General features: G+C 46.2%; 1 pseudogene; it reads right to left on the reverse strand.

Annotated features, from left to right (window-relative positions):
* Positions 1–2,112: 2,112 nt before the first annotated feature.
* LOC133923784 (uncharacterized) lies at positions 2,113–3,784 on the reverse strand (annotated as a pseudogene).
* Between the last annotated feature and the right edge of the window lie 1,678 nt (positions 3,785–5,462).

Consider the following 5,462-nt stretch of genomic DNA (forward strand, 5'->3'; position numbering starts at 1 on the left):
GGGAGTTCCTGGAATCATTTCCTCAAAATAAAAGAGCTCACTTTTATAAGTTTCCTAGATATAATTCAAATTGTTCTTTACTCTTATGCTGTTTTACACAGCCCAAGGTGGTGCGCATTCGCAGTTATTCATTTTTTGCTTCTCTGATGAAATGTTCTTTTAAAAAAACACGTGCTTTGATATTCACAGAAACTCAGTATTTTGATAACCTTATTCAAATTTATGAAGCAATCAAAATCAAGAGAAGTCTTTTGATTCCCTTTACACTTTCCTATTATGATGAAGATTTTATCATCATTTTGTGCCCAGATATATGAAACACTGGTCATGTAAAAAAGATCAACAAGCAAAAAAGAGAGCATCGTATTCTGAACACAGAAATTAATCGAGCAATCTAGTCTAGAAAGGTGGTCATCCATTACAAGAATTAGATAACTGTGGCACAAAAGCCAAAAAAAGGAACAATAAGATAGCAAAGGATTTTTTCTCGAACGATAACAAAGGACTTTTAAATTGAACCAACAATCGCTCAAAAGAAACAGTTCATTCTAGGAAGAAATATACTGTTGTAGCAGTAAGCTTCTTTTGCCATTATGTTGCAAAAGTCTAGCTATCCAGTTAAAATGTAATCACTGATCATTTAAATTGTACTATTTGGATTACAAGACTAAAATGCCACACTATCACATAGATGCACTAGCACAAAATCCTTTTCTTAACAAGCATTACTAGTACATTTAGGAAATCATTCAAATAGTTGAGGAAGTTTGTAAGCAATATCCAATGCTCAATTCAGATCTGACGTTAAAATGAATGAGACGCATCAGGCTGTCGAACATTTGGACAAGAAGCTGGCGAAAGGTATTGAAATCACCTGTAGATGTGCGCCAAGGAGCAACCTTGACCCAATGTCTCGGCTCGATGGGAGCTCCAAGAAGCGCAACCTAGCACTGTAACACCATACGTCCAACCTTGACTCCTCCAAACACCTGGCCCTGGCAGTCACAATGTCAAACCCCTTTGGGACGGGACACCATGAAGTCTACCATATGCCCGGCCCTAGTGTTATTGGCATCATTTTCTTCACATTGCCGGTGGTTTTTGACAAGCCTGACTTGATGCTCCTCACTCCATCTCCGCTTGCTTGGGTAAAGCAAAAGGGAGGCCCTTCCACCCGGGCGTCTTCACCGACTGACAACCTCACCGGCATTCAGCTGACATGCCAAGCCATCTTTGAGTCGTCGATCGACATAGCTCATCAACACATGGTTCACACTATGCTGTCTTGTGTATGTGTCCTATTTCTTCTCTGCACCATTGTAATCTACACACTATGTAGTGAGAGATACAACGCAACTAGGACGCATCCTAGATAAAAGCCTAATTAGTACAATGCCCGTACATTGCAACGGTTCTCAAATGTTACACCCAATATTTATCAACATCACGCGTGTTCTATGTGCTAATTCATGTCAACCGATGTCTAAACGACGCATATTTTGTGCCTCAAAAATATTTCAGTGGTAGAGATGATGAGGCTTAACACAGTTAGGCAACTCCATGCCAAACAACTAAGGGGCTGTTTGTTAGAGCTCTAATTCTGTAGTGAGAGTGATTCTGTGGTGGAAGTAGAGTGGGAGTGATTCTGTGGTGGAAGTGATTCTGTTTGTAAAATCGTTTGGTATGTCAGTGGTGGAAGTGATTCCTGAGAGAATATTGTGTTGAAATCGAGAAGAATCAGTCGGGAATCAGGTGGAAGCTAGTTTTTTCAGCTCCCACCTCGCTATACAAAACGGGAAGTGATTCCTGCGCAGAATCACTCCCCGATCCGCCCGTTTGGCAGCGCTGGGAGCGATTCCGACGTGGAATCAGCTCCCAGAGCTCTACCAAACGAGGCCTAATTCTCGGTCGAAAGCAATAAAAAACTTCAGATTACACACCATCTATGAGAGCTAATTAAACTCAAAACAAAAGCACATTTCACTATCTCATGAAATGATTTACCAGAAGTAGTTTATCCATCATGAACTAGTGATCAATCAACTAGTCTTCTACGCAAGGATATGTAACCTTTCAGTTGGATTCTCATGTTACAGGTTGACTAGACCAATGTTAGGCTCCAATACTTCTCTGGGATACCAGGACCAACTGCTGATCCCTTATGTTCTTTTCAAGTTGCAGAATCTGCAACACGTCATTACATAAGACTACACTATACGGAATGCTCATCAATTCTCGAATACAACATGAATCCATAAGTTGTAAATCTACTCAAGTACTTGATCAACGACTTACAACATTAATGGAAAAAAATATGAAAAGCTCACCATGTAAGAGAAAAAAACTCTACTGGGCAACTATTCTCCCAATTCTCCATCTCAATCATTGCTTCAAATTTTCAATGTATGTGCGTAACCCTGCAAAGAAAAAGAAAACATTGCTCTAAGATCTGATTTAATAATTACAGAACACTACATCAATGTGCTTTTAAGAAATACATGTCCTATTGGATCAAGCGGTTAGAGCAAATTGCAACTCTATGACTAAGACATATATGCACAAAGATGGATCAAACTATATATATGATCAAGAGATGTCATTAAATAAATGAACAGCAAGTGAAGGTTTACTTACAAGGGTTGGACACTCGTAATCAATACAAACAGCCTTGATTCTTTTGCGATGCTTTTCATCTCGCTTTACAATTCCTTCAACCATCGTTTTGTGCTCCTCTATAGTTTTATCCTGCTAGCGACATAGCTATTTAGTACAGTGCACATTTTCTGCTCCAATTGTAGTCAGCAATGCATTACCTTGTTATGTCTCTTCCGTTTGATTGCTACCCGATCAATTGGTATAAATACCCGTCACGCCCCTTTCCATCTATACAAAATTGATAATAAGATATTGCACATGACCTTATTAAAATCCAGACTACTTGGATGATCCATGCCACTTCTCCAGTTTCCCTTGATCTCAAAAAGGTGAAAGCAAACAGAATCAAGTACATAAATCCAATAGGCAGTATGACTAGACAGGCTTACAATTCTGGATGAACTTTCTCAAACGAAACAAAGTGGAATTTGCAGAGTGTGATCAAACAAGAGGTAATTGTTTATCTCATCAGCCACAATCTTTGTCAGCTGATACACCAAAACCCATGCCCAAATCGTAAGCAGCCAGCAAGTAACGGACATTCCACAGATATCTCAAGCAAGCGCTTACATCAGGGTTCTCAAACTCGATGAATCCATAATGCTTGGACTTTCCTATCTAAAAATATCACAAAACCACAAGTTAGAGGCTTACAAATAGCACATGAATCGTGCCGTACCGTAGTATATGATACCTTTCGGTTCCTGGCAATCCTGCAAGAACAGCAACAATAGCAGTGAGACCCGTAGCACCAGTCCTTGCATACCCCACACTTTCATGTGTATACATCCTATCTATGCGTCGTTGTCGCACACAAATCCACCTTGCAACTGGTCCTCGTAGAATCCGTGAGGGATGTGCCCGATGTAGAGGACAGTTACGATGTTCTCCGGCTCCTCGGGTTGCTCCTTCCGGATCCTCTTCCCTGGCCCTCCTTCCAGCGGCTGCAACACAACACAGCAACACCAACATTACCTAGGCTCTTAACTCTCACGGCAAACACCAAAAATAGGCAGAGAGGGAGAGAGAAGCCATGCACCAGGAAGTCCTTCCCCTCGCCGGGACATGGAGCCGCAGTGCACCGTGCGAGCACGTGCATCTGGTTCCGCTTCTTTTCCCTCATCCCCATCTCACATAGGTCTCCTCACCTCTCCCTATCAACTCTTGGGTAATAAAAACTCACCACCAAAGCACGATACCTCGAGCTGAAGCGGAACGTTGATGAATCTAGAGCTAGTCAACTGGTCTGGCCCGAGACCCACTACAGTAGGTACGGTCTAGGCACGGCAATATCTGAAGTTAGTCGGATCAGGCCGAGGCCGTGACACGTTGTGCTGACATGACCCAGCCCGGCTAAGCCCCGCTCAATTGGTCGGCGCCCTGCCCCGCTCCTACACTCGCCTCCGCTCCTCGCCCCGGCCCGTCCCGCCCCGCCACCCTGGCGGTCGCCCTGGCCACCCCACCACCCTACCCCAACCCTGCCTCCGCGCCCCAACCGCGCCTCTGCCCCCTCCTCCGCACCATGCCCCCTCCCCGCTACTGTCGCGTCCTGTCGTTCGGCACGACATGGTCTCTCATGGGCCATGCCGTGGCTGAGCCTCCGGCATGCAGGCCGACACAGCATGGCCCAGTTAGTTAGCCAAGTCTGACGGGTCGTGCCCTAACTGGGTCGTATGATGACAGGCTGAGCGATCTAGTTGGCTAGGTTTGCTGAATCCAATGGAGGGTTTTGTGCGGCTTTCATTACCTGGATATCACGTGAGGAGTGTCGGAGGGTGTGAGGGAGGTGCTAGAGTTTTTGGAGAGGTGGTGAGAAGGAGTGGAGGAAGAGGAGCCACATGTAGCGTTCTTTTGATGGATGACCATAGAGATTTTGGGGTTTGGTGGATGTGGCGGTAGATTTTGGGCCACAGGCCGCTCGAATCCCACCTCGTCGCAACTCCCACGGGAATCTCGCCATACAGAAGCGAAGCGACAGGAGGATGCAAAGACGACGCAGGAACCAACTCCTGCTTTATATAGTAGAGATTTACAAGCAAACTTGCTACAAGAGGAGAACAGAGGGCACAAATTAAACGACAACACCAATACAGAAAGAAACAACAGACTACTACAATACTAGTATATTAGAGCATCTCTACAAGACTCTTTAAAACTCATCCCCTATATCCTTATATAGGGAGCTATACCTAAAAGATTCCCTCCCTAAATTTCTTCATTCCCCAACAGACTCCCTATATCTTGCCCCTATACTCTAACGGGCTGGCATTTGCCTTTGCACCTGGGTTGCAACCAGCCCATGAACCATGTGCTACAGTACCCATTCATCTCCTTCCCCTCTCCATGGCTGCGGCTGTACGCGCTCCGCAAGGACGCGCGGCCGATGGACTCGTCGATCCGATCAAGCCGTGGCCTCCACGGCGCTGGTCACGTGACGAGCTCCATCGCTTTCGCAGAGGCTGCCATCGGCTGCTGTTGCTGCTGCTGTCTGTGGTCGGTGACCTAGGCGGTCGCAAAGAGTGTGTCGACGGGGCTGGGCCAGGTGCGGAGGCTGCACGAACGCGGTGAGGCGGGTGGTTCATGAGGCAGGCGAGGTCGACGATGGAGGACTCGAACTGGAAGACAAAGTGCGCGAGGAGGAAGTAGACGGTGCCTGGCTGGAGCAGGTTGTCGGGACAGAAGGGGCCACGCCCGGGCTGCAGGAGGTGCGCGGAGGAGCAGAGGACGTAGGGAGGGGACGACTCATCCTTGTCGCTGCAGTTGGTGATGTGGGCTGGCGCAGGAAGACGGGTGTGGGATGGAGGCCG

This window comes from Phragmites australis, chromosome 7, assembly GCF_958298935.1.
Source record: "Phragmites australis chromosome 7, lpPhrAust1.1, whole genome shotgun sequence".
Classification (NCBI taxonomy): Eukaryota; Viridiplantae; Streptophyta; class Magnoliopsida; order Poales; family Poaceae; genus Phragmites; species Phragmites australis.